The following is an 18,304-nucleotide window of genomic DNA, read 5'->3' on the forward strand; positions in this document are numbered from 1 at the left end:
TTATTTGAATTAACAGCACGTGTAAACTCTTAGCGATTTGGATAAGCAGGGAGAATGGCAAGACATGTTTCATATTGTTACTTACTGTAGTAGTTGAGCTCAAAAGACGGCATGTCTACCAAGTTCAACATTTTGCCAAGTAAATGCTGCTTGACATCTATTTGATTCACAGGCAAACTGCCTCCAATTTAAGGGCAGGGCCCGGTTTGGCCTGCAACTACCGCTGCTCCCTAACTAGCACTTCTGAATGATGCCTCCTGGCCTCCCCCTCTTGTCCCATTAAGTAGTCTCCCTATTTTAAATGCATTAACTTACTCAACAATGAAATATTACATCTACTGTACATCTCATCTGGATTGATCTATTTGTTCTGTGTAGTTTTGTGTGATAGGCAAACATAAATACATTTTTGATGCCCCTCCAAATCACAGATACACAGATTAAATAAAGATGAACCCAATGCAGAACCCAGTGGCACACGTGTTAGAACCCTAATCCAATGAAAGAATGTACAATTTTCAACTATCCCTGTAAAATACCCTTTAGTCAAGTCTCCATTCATGTAAAACCAGTCACCATCCAGACTACTGCAAGTGCAATGAGCAATGTGTTCCCCCCCCCCCACAGTGAGTTGCAAATAAAACCACTTTCATTAAAGGTAATGGCATCAAAATGAGCTCCTCCGTATAGTTGCACTCAGTGTGGCTCAGTTCTTTCTGTCTTCCATTCTGAATCAGACACTGCTGTGCCTATTAGCGTTGGGGAACTCTGGAGCTACTGCCGCCTCCTGACCAGGCAGTGCCATGGTTCCCACAGCATCTTGTGCCAATTGCCGCAGCACAGTTTCATCAAAAGAATAGGGTGCACACATCACCCTCATGTTGAACACTGCAAATGATGCCAGACAGACTTTGAAAATATTTGTCACAATACTGCCTGATTTGCAATGAAGCACATGTACAGTGGCCTTAATTTCTCTGTGCCGGATGCAGCGCATTAGGTTCAATAACCTTTTGCAAAGAGAATGATACTGGAATTCTGGGGAAAAAACACTGCATTTTGGGAAAAACATTACAGTGTGCCTATTTGATGCAGCGGAATCCTGGAGCCACCTTGTCATTATGTCAGTGGTTATAGCAGAGCACTGGGCAAAACAAACTTTATATACTTATAATACACAAAAGCCATGAATATCCTGTAAATTATATCCTTATAAACGGTGCTTAGTGATGTCATTAGTTATAATATGAGCATAGTGATGTTATTTCTGTCACATGACTCACTGAAACGTGTTTATAATAATAAATAAAGTGCCCCCTCGGAGTCACCTTGGAGTCAAAAACACTTGGCCTTCATACTCGTGCTTTTATATGGTCATGGAATTCCTCTGTAACTTATAATATCCTTTACAATAAGGAGTACTTTCAGCTGTTGTCAAAGTGTATCTTCTAGCTCCCCAGACAGCTTTTAGTCATTGGTGGTTTATGGGATTTGTACATCAACAAGAATGCTTAGGCCATAGACTAGGCTGTTATACAGTATAGTGTTATCGTCACCACCTTGTCCTACCTGCTAACCCCCCACTTCTACCTACCTCTAACTGATGCTCTGTACAGCCCTGCTATGAGCAGTTTCCCCTATATGAGCACAAAAACACGTATTTACCCAATATTAGTAGAGAGAGAGATTAGCAAATATGGTTTCATCCCAGTTGTCACATAGGAAGTAAGGGAAGTTATCCTTAATGGCTAACAAGCTGCTATTTTACAAAAGGCTTGAATTCATTATTACATAATCAGATATTTATAAGAAGGGTAAACAAAGTAATGAAGGCCCAAATGCATAATGCCTGAAGCCTTAGAATTTGAATAAATGGATGCTAAAGATTAAAATATTTATCCAAATTGTAAACAAGGTCATTCAAGCTTGCAAGTATATTGAGAAAGAAAGAAAACTGCTTACAACTGTAGCAGGAGCACAAAGTTCAAACAAGGAATGAGTTCAGGCTGTTCTTTATATGCATCATGTGCCTTTGGGCTCACTGACAGGACAGCTGGCTAGTGACCTTACTGACCATACTCAAACAACAGCTCCTCATTCCATACATATGGGGATATGTGAGCAGAACGATAGGTAAAATGGATGAAAAACAAACCTCATAATCAAGTCTTGGTTCTTCCATATGATTTTATACTGTATATATATCCACCTAGAGAGAGAAAGAAAAAAATCAAGACATATTTGCTTGAAAACAATTGCACAGAAGAGATAACGGGGCAGATTTACTAAAGGATGAAGTGGGCTTTTCTACCGGCAATTTGCCAAAATGACAATTCGCAGGGACATTGCCAATTTAGAAGAGGACAGTACACTAGCAAAAAAGCTCAGAGCTAGAGACGTTGTTTCACCATGCAAACTTTCACTCATTACTCTGCAAATTTATCAAATAGTGAATCTTTTTCGCTAGAGTCTGTTTCGCCAGGTTATATATTGATCCATGTCCTATGTTTCAGTAGCAAACCCATAGGGCAATGCAGAAAGGCGGGTGGTCACTAATGTCTCCTGCCTATATTGTGCCTCGCTAACTGTTATTCATGAGATGAAGTTAGTAAGCAGAAAACAGGCACCTGAAGCCTCTCTGGTCAGTTCTAACATCATAAGACATTCATATGCTCAAGAAATTAATTTTCCGCTGACTGTAGCCAGATGGACCAAATAAACAGCAGGTGGCACTGTTGTTATTAGCAGTTTCAAATCTGGAGGTGGCGGTAGTTTCAAGGTTCCTCTGCATCAACTGCTCGGATTCAGAAGAGCCCGTTTTGACCTTTAATGAACAGGGTTTAACACACAACTGACTTCTGTGAAATTCCCAGGAAATCTACTGTAGTAGTGGATGTAAATGACCCCTATTGTCACCTGGAAATTACAGAGGATATTCTGGCAGCTCTCACTTTCAAGATGTGGTGTATTTTGCCAATTTCTGGAATGTGATAGCATTCTTCAGTCTGTTAAGTGCCCAGTTCTGCTTCTCTCACAATCACAGTTATATACAGTTTTCTTGTAAGTCAGGAACATATAGCAGGTCACCCCTCCAGCTGGAAAAGGTAAAAGAATTAACAAAGTGGGGGGTCTCATTAGCAGTCATTATAGACAAATCAGTTCTATAATGTTTTCTGGTGGTGTCATTTTCAACTCTAGTTTGTCCTTATGGACATCTGTGATTTGGGGCACTATAGTTCTTACAAATAGAGAATAGAGTTTACTGTAGGTGCTAGTTTGTATATATATACAGTATATATATATAAGAATGCGTATAGTCCGCACACCATGAGATGGAAATAACCTGGGTGCTAGTCCAAGTGAAGAATGTGTAGCAAGTGTAGGATGACAGCACTCCAAGGATTTAACAGGCAAAATATAGTGTCAAAAATAGAATATGTTTATTAAATCCGATGTTTCAGTTCCTCACGGGAACTTTCCTCAGGGAATACAGAACACAGTGCACAGTGAGACGCTTAAAACAACATTTTGGCGCCAAGCAAAGTTGCTAGGCAACAGTAAACAATTGTGAAGGACACCACGGGACCCCAACCGTGTGGGGAAATACTTGGAAATTAAAAGCAAACAGAGGTGTGGAGTAAAATATCAGACCTATTCACAACGATCGCGCAAAAGATCTGACAGGAAACCAAAGTAATATCGTGTAAAGTACAGAGAGCATGGGGGCGTGTCGTGCAACCCATATATGGACCTGCAGAGGTGGGTGTGGTTATTCACCACACAGGCATCAGTGGGGCGGTGCGTAGTGACGCGCATGGTAGGAACTCCCATAGGTAGCTTAGCTCTTCTCTCCTAGCAACGTGCAATGGCTTCACCAATTCAAAAGGCTGGGACCCAGTAGTATAGTGGCAGCGCCGCACATAGGTGCGGTGCTGCGCACATCTCTACAGTTGGTCCGTGCCTAAGGTATGGGGGAGACTGAGCCCTGTGCTGCCACCTGTGCCTACTGGTACGCCATATCACCTTGCCTGTTAGCCCACGTATCAGGGTCATCTATTAGCTCTTGTGGGAGGAGCCAACCCTTCCGCTCCATTTAACCTGGTTTCTAAAGGTTAGTCAGATGCGCCAACGATCGAATACAGTGAGTCATGGGTCTGAACAATCAGGCAACAATGTTGCAGCATAAAAACTGTGACAAATAGCAAAAAAGATAAGAATTGAAACATACATTAAAAGGGATGTAATGCATCAACAACCCAGAGTGTAGTACATCATAAGATTCAGACAAAGCATCCCAAGGGCAATAATTCGTTAAGTCCTCGGGGGGCCACAGTGTCCAATTTATGAATCCACCTGGATTCTCTTCTGAGTAATGCCTGGTCCCTGTTGCCACCCCTAGCCAGGGGGGGTTGATGGTCGATCGCCATACACCTGAAGGTAGGGAGAGTGTGCCCTTTGGTCAGAAAATGTTGAGCTACTGGTTGCAAAGCCTTGCCTTCTTTCAAGGCTTTGCTAATAGACGAGCGGTGATTGCCAATCCGCTCCTTCAGTGTTGTGCATGTTTTGCCAACATAGTACATACCACAGGGGCATGTGATGATATAGACGATATAGGAGGAGCAGCATCCTAGTCTGTGCAGGATTTTGAATCTTTTGCCCGTGTGGGGGTGGGGAAAGTCAGGCCCCGTGAGCAGACACCGGCAAGTCACACAGTCCGGGCATTTGTAGCACCCTAATTTTCTCTGAGAGGCTAGCCAACTGGATTCCGTGGCTGTAATCCCCTGTTCTCTGTTCTCACCAGCAGGTCTCTGAGATTTCTGCCTCTTCTGTAGCCCATCATTGGTCTCCTAACGGAGTGTAGGCTTAAAGAGTCGTCCAAGCTCAGCATGGGCCAGTGTTTATTGATACTGGCTGATATGTGACGGGAAGCTGTCGAATAGGTCGCAGTAAAAATCAGAGTGTTCTTAGACCCTTCCTTATCCTTAGGAGTTGTTTGCAGGAGTTCAGTTTGAGTATGGTGGAGAGCCCTCTCTAGTTGTTTGTAGAGAGAATCCTGTGGGTATCCTCTATTGAGGAATCTGTCAAACATTTCTCGAAGTTGCGTTTCGGCCGTCTCCCTAGAGCTGTTATTGCGTATTACCCTTAGAAATTGTGAGTATGGGATCCCCTGAATAGCACGACACGCCCCCATGCTCTCTGTACTTTACACGATATTACTTTGGTTTCCTGTCAGATCTTTTGCGCGATCGTTGTGAATAGGTCTGATATTTTACTCCACACCTCTGTTTGCTTTTAATTTCCAAGTATTTCCCCACACGGTTGGGGTCCCGTGGTGTCCTTCACAATTGTTTACTGTTGCCTAGCAACTTTGCTTGGCGCCAAAATGTTGTTTTAAGCGTCTCACTGTGCACTGTGTTCTGTATTCCCTGAGGAAAGTTCCTGTGAGGAACTGAAACGTCGGATTTAATAAACCTATTCTATTTTTGACACTATATTTTGCCTGTTAAATCCTTGGAGTGCTGTCATCCTACACTTGCTATATATATATATATATATATATATATATATATATATATATATATATATATATATATATATAGGAATGTCTGCGCATCAGCTTTTCAGCACTCACACATTTAGTAATAATTAAGGATGGCCTAACAATGACAGCCAAAATAAATACATTTCCTTTTATAAAGCAAAACACAGTGCACAAAATGTTTCCATTGCATTGTAACTTGTAACAGTTGCTGAGGTGACATGTTGCTCTGGCTATCAATGATGCGGCGTAACTACTGAGGATGCTGGGGTACAATTGCTCCCAGGCCTGCACCCCCTTGGGACCCAATGGAGCAGCTCTAAATGCAATCCGAGGTAGGGCAGAGAATATATTTTAGGCACATTCACCAGGAGTGTGCTGGCTTCCGATTGTGAAAGAGATGGGGTCTAGCTTGGGCTTGGGCAGGCCTGGGTAGTACAAAATGTGCAGCCAGCCCACCCATTGCTAGGTATGCCATTGCTAACAAGACATGGATCCATTGCATTTTTGTACTAAGCAACCATTACTTAGGCAGTTATTTATCAAAGGTGGAGTTTTAGAGGTTTGTGAGGTTTTTTATACCTCGAATGTTTTCTGATTTATGAAAAAACTAGTATGGGAAAAACTCAAATCAGTGAATTCGGGGTGAAAAACTTGAATACTCAAATTGATCAAGTTGTTGGCGAAAAAAACCCTCAAATCATTTGAATCAAAGTTTTTGAGTTAACCCCACTGCCATTGACTTTTACATAATCTCAACAGGTTTAAGATGGCGTATTTTCAGATTTGAGTTGTTTCCAGCTTCAGGGTATAATAAATCTCAAAAAATTACCCATAATGTGAGTTTTGCCTGAAAAATACCCTTGAAAACTCGAATTGTTCAGGTAAAAAAACATCTCAACATCTTTAATAAATAACCCCCTTAGTGTTTGACCTGTTTAATATGATTTTTAATAAATGAAGCTCTATTTAGGGTAGATTGAAATCTGCCTCAGACACATATTAACAGCTTTGGGAGGGCCACTTTGATTATTCTGGAACCTAAAGCAGCAAAGCTTAGACACCTCCACCCCCCATTTCCACCCACAACCTGTCCCCCTGCCGCTGAATAAGGTGGGAAGCTATTGCATTTTTACATGGCCATCATGGCAGAAATGCACTTGGGCAGGTCTACAGAATAATAAAAATAACAAGGCTATAGGGGTCATTCAATACTGCAATGGCCGATTTATGGCCACTAAATTGGGTGCAGGCAGTTGTGTCAGAAGGCAATTCATTTACTTCTCATCGGTTGCTCTATAGTTGCACTTGGCACTGCTTCCTTGTCCTGCCTCTTGTTCGAAATTAAGCGCAAGTACATCTATTTAAGCAGGGGAACCCTGGAGCTACCTCCACCTCTGAATGTGTGTCTGGAGCTTAAAGGGTTACAGCTATTTTTAATTGCAAGTTTTGAGGTTTAAGGTGGCCATAGACGCACAGATAATATCATACAAAATTAATTTTGATACAATATTCGGTGCGTGTATGGACAGAAAATTTTGATTGGGTGCCTTTGAAGGCACCCAAACAGCGGGCCATTGTTAGTGCTGAATCGTCAGATACAGGTATAATTCTATTGTTTCTAACTATATATCTACCTGTATATCTGACGATTCAGTTCTGCACGTGTGTATTGTAACGAATGATCTTTCTTGGAAAGATCTTTTCCAAGAAAGAACGTAATTGTTACGTCTATGGCCACCTTAAGAGGGTTATTAATCAAGGTCCGAATTTATCTCAATATCGGCTGCTACAAACTCCGATCTAACCCACACGGGGTTTTAACTCTTATTTATTATTACATTTTCCTGAAAATTTGCTTTGCGGGAAAAGCTCAGATTTTTACGATTTTGTTCGTGAATTTTCACCCGGAAGCTCCGAAAACATCGTGAAATTGCCCGAAACCCCTGACACAACCAAAAATCAATGGGACTGTTCCCATTGACTTTTATGCAACCTCGACAGGTTTGAGATGCCGTGTTTTTATATTCTGGCTTTTTAGCCCTCGGGGTTTAATAAATTCCGAAAAATTTGTTATTTTTTTTAAAAGTCAGATTTTATTAAAAAATTCACAATTTTTCAGATTTCGGGGAATTTCGGGTATTTGGAGCTTATTAAATAACCCCTAAGTTTCATAGTTGTCTACCTCTACTTACTAAATCATTTGTGTTCTTTCATTATTTCTTAAAGATAACTGTGTCATGCTGGCTGGGGTTAAATTGGAAAAAAAACACTTACACCTAACCTCCCCATATTCTAAGCATCTTAGCAGAGGGTGTAATTGTGCCTGAAAGTTACGGCACTAACTAGTAGCTCTGAAAATAAACATGTAAGTGTGTTTCCGTTATCAAGCTCTATCAGCAATGTGTGAATATAAACTCATGTTCCCTTTGGGGATAGTGAGCTAAGGATAGCTAGCAGCACAACCCCATTAATTAGAATGAACATTTTCAGACATAGTCTCCAAGGTCAAAATCTTCTCACGCGGGAATCAAACTATTCTCTGAATTTAATTTTGTTGTTGCAACTAATTAAAGTACTTTTCCTCCCAGATGTACTGGAATAAATCATCAGAGATTTCACTGGCTGGGTACCCAGAAGCATGTATATATTTCATTATTGAGCTAAACCGGTGACTTTTATTTCTGCATTTTTGTATACGTTTGATAAAGGAAACTTCTGCTGTAGACTTAAATAGCTATTCCCTGTGTCTACTGAGTTTTTCCCTTCCTTACCAATAATGATTTTGTTTTTGATGGCTGTAGGCTGAAAAATGTGACATGTAGGTCTTTATCTTGTGTTACTCTCTTAGCCTCATAAAACACTCCCGCAGGATGTGCCTAACAGCTTCAAGCTGCACTAGGTTCACAAGGGACCAGTGTGAATGCACTAGAAGACTCACACTTTCTTGCCACATGTGACTACTTTTCCGCTGCCTTGACCTTTCCATTTTTTTTTTCCTGGAGGACTTGAGCATTGTACAATGTCTCACTTAAATGCTTCCCTTAGCTGACCTGACAATTAGAAAACATTTTACCTCTTGTTAGAAAGCCAAGGGTGAGTTACTAGCTCCATTAGGAATTAAGTAATCCCATTTCCAACACATGCTTTAGAAATTAGACTCACGCTCACAACAGCACATGCCCGGTCAACGTTGAAAAATTCTCTTGTTTTTTAACAAATATAAATGTTAATGTCTTAATTAAATGTTTTTAAATTAATCTGAGGTTAATAGGAGAGGTCAGTTTTTTTCTCGTAAATTATTTAAATACATCGTTAGAAAGAAGTCATTTGTCCAGAGATTTGCATATCAATTTCTTGGCAGGCTCAGCTTAAGATTTATCATTATACAATGTAAACATGATTTAAGATTGTTTATTGACTTCTGCTACCAGAAAGTCCAAGCAGAAACAGCAAGTCAAAGCAAGTCAAATCACTCTTGGAGGTGTTTGCTGGTGATACTTTTGGTGATTGCAGTCATCTAAAAATTGTTTTATTTTTCCAGTTAAAGTCAATAAAGAACATCACATTTTTTTGGCACATAACCAATCATAAAGAATTTAAGAGGTGCTTTTATTTGCCTATTAAAGTTCAAAATGTTTAAATTTTTCTGGTGACTACATGGGTTATACTGTATATAATGATTTTGACAGATCTGGTATATTTATAAAAGTGCAAATAGCAGAGGTTGTTAAGAATTATTGCTTATTCAACTACGCCCTTTTGTCCAGGGATGGAAGTAGGGGTAGACAGCAAAGGCATGTGCTTAGGGCATACTGGTGGGTGGGCTCTAGGATACCCCTCCGGACCTGTGCATTCAGGAGCTGGGCTATGAGGGAGCTGGTGATTGGGATTGTAGATGAGATGGAGGAGGTGGCAAGAGCAAGGGGGAGAGAATGATGACCCTTAGCTTTTGTCCCAGCTCTGCTTTTGCCACTGTTTTGAATGGTCTACTTCTAGTGTCAAGGGTATCAGTAGGAAATACTGTTCTACTAAAGTACATCTATTCTAATAAAGTACTCCCCACGAAACAAAGTTGTAACTTTATTAGTTATCACTGCTATTGGAACTTCACATGATGTCTGCTACAGTTTATAATCATCATTTATTTGCGCATCAATTTTCTTATACCATGTATGTCACCCAAATGTACAAATTACTATCATTTTGGCTATATTAGCGTCCCTCTGGCTTGGGGCTAATAATGAGTAACTGAAGCAAAAGTAGGTTCCATAAACCTTACAGACTGACAACTCTTTTGGAGTAATATTAAATAGTGGGAAAATTATTGGATGACCCTATATTAATAACAGAAACTAAGAGCTACAGCATTTATTTTAGCTGGTATCATTCTATAGTCCTATATTGACAGAATTTTTAATGAAGCCACAGCAGGCAAGTGTTTCCAACTAAAATGCTGATTTCATATATAATAATTGCTAAGCCTGAAAAAGACTCATTGTTATTACTACCAACCAATCTAAATATCTAAAGATCTACAGTGAATATTTCCTTAATGGGCTACAAAAAATGCAACATCAGTTATCAAGTTGGATGGATAAAAATGTGCCAGGTTCCGGATGCTATCAGTTTTTTTTTAACATCATAACTGATGCTACCAGTTTTACTGATCTCATTCAGATGGTGCAGGTTCATCAGATTCCTTTTTCTAGTACTGTCCCTAGACACAGAGAAAGTGTGCAACAGGGTATATGCTTCCACAAAGGTGAATGAGGATTTGTATCAAAGTCATTTTCTATCAACACTAATGAGTCTTGGAGCCATTAGTGATAAGGGATGTATAAAATACTGATACATATACAGCTTTATACATTATTATTTTTTCAGCAAGCCCAAGTAAGACTGTCAGCATTATTTAATATGCATATATTAAATATATGTATATAGCATATGCATATATTAAATATATGTATATAGCATATGCATATGGGCAAAACTAATATTACAGGCTAAAGAAGACCATAACCCAGGCCATAGTGATTGGGACTGATTTATCTGAAAATACAATACTGGAGAGAGAGATCCAATAAGTTTGTACTCGGCCATCTAGCTCTAATCACCTGCATTTTAACATAATTTATTTTATTAAAAATAAGGACATGATACTGTAGGTAGGAAACTCTTTTATTGGTCTTGGGCAGAAGGAATAAATGCAATAAAGGCACTAATAGTGACTTCCCCTGAAATAATGGGAATTTTCTGTAATAACCTGCAAGTCATTTTGAAAAGGGAAGAAATCTGTTACATTGGTGGAATCTTTATCCAGACCGAGTGGGCAAGGTGTTTATTAACAACCAGTGCTGGAGAGGATGTGGCAATACAAAGATGTTTTACATACAGTATCTGGTAGGATTGTCCTATTCTACGATCTAAGCAACCAATTCCCTCTATAAGAGGCTACAAAAATATTGATATATCGCACAACTAGTTAAAGTCTCTCTCTATCTAATGTCTAAGAACATTAAGGGGGTTATTTACTAAAATCCGAATTTATCTTATTGTCCCAATAGAAAATAGCTTGACCAAACTCCCATGCATGACTTTGCCTTATTTATTGATAAATTAACTTGTTTTAATCGGTAAAAAAATTGAAAAAATCAAGAGGAAACCCAAATTGTACGATTTTTTCAGGCTTTTCTCCCGAAAAGCTTGATTTTTTTCAGTTTTTGCCCGAAAACCCCTAAAGAGTTGGATTTTCGTGCTAAACCCACCAAAAACCACAATAACTTCTGTTTGGGATAGCTGCCTCTCCCATTGACTCATACAAGACCTCGACAGGTCTGAGATGGCGGATTTACAGATTATGGCTTTTTGCATTTAAAAAAAAAAAAAAAAAAAAATTCCTAGAAAAAAAATTGAATTTTGCCCCAAAAAGCCAGACCACAAAAATTCACGGTTTACTAAATAACCCCCCTTGGTAACTTCAGTTTGGGATAGGTGCCTCTCCCATTGACTTATACAGGACCTCGACAGGTCTGGGATGGCATAATAATAATAATAAATCTTGAAAAAATTGAGCCCAACCAGAAAAATTTGAGGTTTAATAAATAACCCCCTAAATGTAATGGATGCAAGAAGAAAACTTTAGTAAGAGTTTAGAAACTTGGAAACCATTTGGGGACATTTCTTAAAATAAACAGGACCCCACTGTAAATCAACCTATATAAATATTGTATCTCTGTGCAAGCTACTTCTATAGGAATAATTGAATTATTCCTTATGTCTCTAAAGCATACATCTTCAAGGTCACCATAGGATGACCACTATCATTAGCTCCTACCACCTTCCCTTTTCTCCCCTCTCCTATCTTACCCTTATTCTGTGAGATTAATCAGAAAGAAAGGAAAAAGATACTGGAACTAGGACTAGTATTTTCACCGTGGGTAAAAACAGCACACATTCTACTTATGTGAAATGATAATCAAATTTTGATTGGGTTTCAGATCCGGATGTCATCTTTTTGAAACCATAAACAGGGATTTTCGACGTAATGAAATATCAGTGTGAGAGAGGTATGCTTGGTTCTGTCACTTGGGTCTGTGACTTTAAGTCCGAATTTATCTCAATATTTTCTGCTACAAACTCAGATCAAATCCGATCTTTTTTTTACGCTTATTTATTATTAAATTTTCTCGAAAATCTGCTTTGCAGTAAAAAATCCATTTTTTTACGATTTTCACGATTTTTTCAGATTTTCACCTGAAAATTCTGAAAACTTTGGGGTATTGCACGAAACTCAGCAGACATCAATAAAAAATCATTGGGACTTTTCCCATTAACTTATATGCAACCTCGACAGGTCTGAGATGCTGGATTTTCAGATCCGGACTTTTCCATCCTCTGGGTTTAATAAATTACTAAAAATTCGTGATTTTTTTAAAAGTCCGATTTTATTAAAATAAACCACAAATTTTTCTTGATTTTTGCATTCAGAGTAATGTATATAACCCTCTAAGACTTAGAGGCATATTTATCAAGGGTCGAATTTGGAATTGAAAAAACTTCGAAATTCGAATTCAAAAAGACCAACCGAAATTAAGTAGAAGGGTTTTTTTTGGTAGAATAGGTCCATTTTCGATCGAATAGGTCCATATTCGGCTGAATTTGAATCGTACGAATCGAAGGAATAGCACAATCAATCGAATCCAATTTGAAGTTTTCCCCAAAAAACCTTTGATTTTTTAAAGTCCACCAATTGACTCCAATTGGGTTCCCCATAGGCTAAAACATCAATTCGGCAGGTTTTAGATGGCGAATGGTTGAAGTCGAATTTTTAAAGAGACAGTACATGATAAATATCGATATAAGGTTTCAGAATCGTAGTGGGCAATAATTTTCACTATGCTTCATACAATTTAGAGGTCCAAGATATAATGTTCAATGCTGTAGCAATATGATGAAAATATGATAAAATGATAATTGCAAAGTGATGTTTTTGGCCAAACATTTGTACAACAGCCCCATAGTCTTTAAGCATGGCTCAGAATGAAGCATTCTACAATGGTGTTGGTGAGTGTAGCTTAACCCTCCATCATTATTTTTCTTTTGGTGCAACTTATCCAAACAACCCCCTCCCCAGTTCATACATACATATACTTTCAGGCCATTATGTTTGTAGTGGTGAGCACCAAATTCAACCAAGTGAAATAACCTAGCAGCAGAGAAACAATGATGTGTGTGTATGCTGTGGGTTATTGAGTACACTTATCTTGTATAATTGTGTTCCGGCCAATTACAGAACCTAATAATTAAAGCCTAACTTTATGTCAACAGGTTTATCTAAATGACCGAACAGTACATTAGCCAAGAAGCCGAACATCTTAACTTTTTAATCTTGGGTTATGACGAACAACTGACAATTTTCCTTTTGTTGCTAAGATGTACCAACAATAAATCCATTTTCCACATATGACAAATTATCGCTCAGCTTACCCGATTGTTTATACAGCCTCTAATGTAGTGCACTAATTAATGACAACCCCCCAAACAGTAGATGTACTTTCCAATTATCTGTAGAGCTGACATCTAAAAATAACATGCTGCAGCCTGGCAGTAAATAGTTTAGATAATGGTGTCATTGTATAACATACCTGTCTTATGTCATCTCATTTAATAGATATTTCCTTTAGATCCTGCCAGAAACACAGGCCAGTCAATCACCAACACAAATTCATTTATCACAGAGATTCATTTACTGGAGCTCCTCAGTGGCAACCTTGTATTCATGCAATAAAATGATGGTAATGCTACCTGGGGGGGGGGCAAGGATGAGTGAACGAAATCTGAGTTTTCATGAGTGAAAAAAATGTTTGCAAATCTGTGCTAGAGTTTCACCAGAAGAAAATCCTACTGTGCACCAGGAACCCCTAATAGTGTTTACAATCACAGCAACCTCTGATTCTCTGTTTCTCTCCTGATAACATTGCACATCTTTCTGTTAGCAAATTCTTGATACTTGACAGAGAGTGAAAGAGAGAGAAACTGTTAGAAAACGGTTCTGTTTCAGTACTGGGAAGAGGGATTGAATTTGAGATATGAGACTAAGGGGCAGATTTACTAAGCTCGAGTGAATCCTCAAAGTTAAAAAACTTTGAATTTCAAAGTAATTTTTTTGGAGACTTCGACCATCGAATAGGATACTACGACTTCGAATCTACTTCGACTTTGATTCGAAGTAAAAAATCGTTCAAATATTCAACCATTCGATAATCGAAGTACTGTCTCTTTAAAAAAACCTTCGTTCGATTCGAACAATTTAATCGTTCGATCGAACAATTTCTATTCTATCGTTCGATCGATCGAATACGCTATAGATCCTTCGACTTCGATATTCGAAGTCAAAGGATTTCAATTCGAGGGTCAACTTTCGATGTTTTTTTAACTTCGAAATTCGACCCTTAGTAAATCTGCCCCTGAGTGTAAGTGGATGCATGATAAGGAACAAACATGGGGTCATTACAATAATAAATACGAATAAATATAAAGTACATTCGCATTAAGAGCTAAGTATTAAAGATACAAGAGGAAACAGGTCCCTGCCCCATAGAGCTTACAATCTACATGGGGGGTAACTTACAGGCACAAACAGGAGGATATTAGGTGCTGCAGGTTACAGTTGTTGAGACTGCACTATAAGTGCCAGAACTGGGTCAGGTGTTATGCGAGTGCTCCAAGAGGTAGTCTTTGAGTTTAGTTCGGAAGAGACTAAGGGCAAGGCCAGACGTGGCGTTTTTAAAAAAGTTCTGTCTTGTGTAAATACGCATAAACTGCACTACCACTGAAACTAATGGAAAACGCACTATGGCAATTCTCACAGGGCGATTGCAAGGTGAAATCCACCACGGGACGCCGGTATTGGCGTTTTTTTTTAGCAGAAACACCAATAGGTCAAGAAACCACTGAATCGATAGACTCTATGGGATCTGCAAGTTTGAAACCACACTCTACGGAAATACGCAGCGTATTTTAAATATGGCATTCTCGCGGGATAAATTACACATATACAGTTTTACGGCCGGTGACGTAATTATGTTGTGTATTGACGATCACTCCTGCTCCATTTTGCATGTAGATAGTTTTTCTATTTATAAATAGCTTTTCTATTTTCAGCTAGTCGAATTATGAGGAACGAGAGCAATGTGAAGTGCATGTTGGGAAAAGAAACCTATGTGCTGAAAAACGCATGAAAAACACATATTGACAGTCGCTGTGGTTTCAGGGGTGTATTGACGCCCGACTGAGCTTTTTTAAAAATGCAATGTAAAAACGTCATGTCTGGCCTTGCCCTAAGGGAGTGTTCTCTCCTGAGCAATTAAGGAATGGCATTCCATTTGTAAGAAGAAGAGAGGAAGGTTTAAGGCAGGAAACAGCAGTACAACCATGTGGTTGCACTGAGAGGACAAGAGGAGATGGCCAGGAACATATGGAGACACAAGACAAAAGATGTAGTGGGGTGCAGAGGCATGTAGGGCCTTGAAGGTTATGAGAAGGAGTTTATAAGCTTTTTAGTTTTATTATTAGTTTAAGCCATGATAAGGACTCATAGAGGGGCCTGTTCTCTCTTGGATGAGAGGAGGAAAGATCGGGCAGCAGTATTTAATATAGGTTGTAGTGGGGAGAGAGGGGATTTAGGGAGGCCAGTTAGTAGAAGGTTACAGTAGTCTAGGCAGGATAGAATGAGAGCATGCATTAGCATCTTAGCTGTTACTTGTGAAAGAAAGGGATGGATTTTGACAATATTATGTAAGAAAAAGTGAGATATTTTGACAGTGGTGTTAATATGGTCAGAGAAGGAGAGAGAGGAGTCAAAGATTACCCAAAAACAACTTGCTGAGTTGACAGGGTTAATGAGCATGCCATCACTAGAGATAGTAAATAGGAGAGTAAAGACAGGTTTAGATGGAAAGAGTATTAGTTTAGTTTCTGTTAGGTTCAGTTTAAGGTGGCGCTGGTTTATCCAGTTGGAGATTGTTAGGAGGCAGATAGAGATTTGAGCCAGTTTCAGCTTTTAATGAAAGGGTTGAGAAATAAATTTGGATGATATTAGCATACAGATATTTAAAGCCAAATGAGTAGACGAGATCTTCCAAAGACAGAGTGTATAGGGAGAATAACAATGGCTCCAAATTATATCACTTAATATTGTTTCAATAGCACACACAGATGCTTCAAAATACTGCAACAGTTGTTCTTAATAACATTGCGTCTTTATTCAAATATCAATTAAAAATGACTGTGAGGGGTCAGACATGTTTCATGCTCACACACTTCCTCAGTGACTGCTCTTTAAGTGGAGTTGCTTTGGTTCCTGACTTTGATACCCGTTGAGGCATTTTTGATCTATGAAGTAATTTAAGCTTATTATTAGCTACTTGTATCTTACTCGCGCTCTCAGTGGTTTTTCTTGCTTACTTATCATATTTTTATTTCTGCAAATAAAAAAACATATCAGCTGACGCCCACCCATTTCTATTCTCAGCAGTAGTGAGAAAACATGCATTTCTCAATTGTTCTAGAATACACGTATGGTACACAGATGTTACCACAGCGTTGGCCTAATTAATGCAGAAAAATGTAATATCTTTTGCACATCGCTCATGTTTAGAGGCTCCATCTGGTGGGCCGGCAAGGATTAACCACATTTAGCAAATGAATAAGATGCAATACTATGTCTGGATTTTGTGTATTCAAAGCATGTTGTATTCTATATAATAAAAAAGGAAGATAAAGTAAATATTATGCTCAAAGTAGGTAACTAGAGGTATTAGAAATATTTCAGCTACTGTATAAAGATATGGGATCAGCATGCACATTGATTGATTTGAATTTGTCATTGCCCCGCCTTTGCTATCCTTGACAAATATGGAGCCAGTAAGAGTAACGCAAGTCCAGTGAGTGCATCTTGTTTTCCTGCATTTCCCTTCCAAAACTTAAGCATAATAACGGGCAGTGGGGGGTGTTGACTTAGGTGCAGTTTTCACAGGTGTGCTGTGCATATTGATAGTGATGGGTGAATAAATTCAGCAGGCATGAATTTGCAGAGAATTCCTGCGTTTCGCTGCTGGCGAATAAATTTGCGACTCTCTCGCAAAAATTCGCCGGTGAAAATTCGCCTGCTTGAAAACGTTCAAAATGCTCGAAAAGGTTCGAATTGCATTCACAAATTTTTCGTGAAAACGGCTGAATTTCTGCGAAACGGGAGAGATTCGCCCATCACTGCATATTGATGCAGCCTGCAACAGATTTCTCTGCATCAATGAGTTCACTGGTTCATCCGAACGACTAGGCAGGCAAAGGTTTAGACACAAGAAATTTAATAAATGTGAAGTGGTTGCATACAAATTCCAATAGGAAAATGTAATGTTGAGTTCATTTTAATGTTTTGGAGTATGAAAATAATTCTAAATAGTAAGATAATAAGTTAAAAAGCCAAAAGTGTCCTTTTATTTCCATTTACAGGGCTGAAAGAAAGGTCTCATTCCCTTGGTTCCACGCTGATTATTGAGAACATGCACGCTTGCTTGATATTTATATCAGTGCTGCATGATCTTTGAAGTGAAATAGACATAATGTAATAATGCCTTTTTTGCTCTTTAATTTCCAGGCTGGTACATCTCTGGACCTAAGCAGTGAGCGACAAAGTTTCCATACGTTCTGGAGAGCATACGGGGCTACAACTCTAAAAGGATTTATGACAATTCTAGAGGACAAGGTATGTTCTGTGTAAGCTGTTGCTCATGTCCATGTTCATTTTATGGAAATAATGTTTCCATGGTGATAACGCTGATAATAAGTCAGTCAGACCATTAAGGAATGTACAATATTGGATTAATTTACATTTATTAAATGGATTATCTTAAACTTCCCATCATAAGAATGCATGGTACAGTATTGAACTATAAGGTGAGAGACATCTTCTTATCGCTGCATATTCCTTGCTTTTTTAAATAATAAACATTTTTAAGGCTGAGAACCCTTACTATAGCACAATGTTATGCAGTTTTATATGCCTTGCCCTATACTCCCTTATTTGTCATGTCAAATTGAGTACAGCTATCAAACAGGTTGGATAGACTTGTGTGAAGCAGCAGCATGCAGCACACTGAGAGCCAGAGTTGTCCTTTTATTTTTGAGTGCATCCTAACCATCTGCCTTTTAAATTCAACTATTTATTTTACGTTTAATGATTTGTTCCAAGTCATAAGA

General features: G+C 38.8%; 1 protein-coding gene across 1 annotated transcript in view; it reads left to right on the top strand.

The window, feature by feature from the left end:
* hdac7.L (histone deacetylase 7 L homeolog) overlaps window positions 1-18,304 on the top strand; it is a 197,107-nt gene that overhangs the window by 39,241 nt on the left and 139,562 nt on the right. The window contains exon 2 of the mRNA XM_018247526.2: window positions 17,703-17,810. The gene's annotated coding sequence lies outside the window, so the exon portion shown is untranslated. The remainder of the gene's footprint in view (window positions 1-17,702; window positions 17,811-18,304) is intronic.

Source organism: Xenopus laevis, chromosome 2L (assembly GCF_017654675.1).
Source record: "Xenopus laevis strain J_2021 chromosome 2L, Xenopus_laevis_v10.1, whole genome shotgun sequence".
In the NCBI taxonomy this organism is placed as follows: Eukaryota; Metazoa; Chordata; class Amphibia; order Anura; family Pipidae; genus Xenopus; species Xenopus laevis.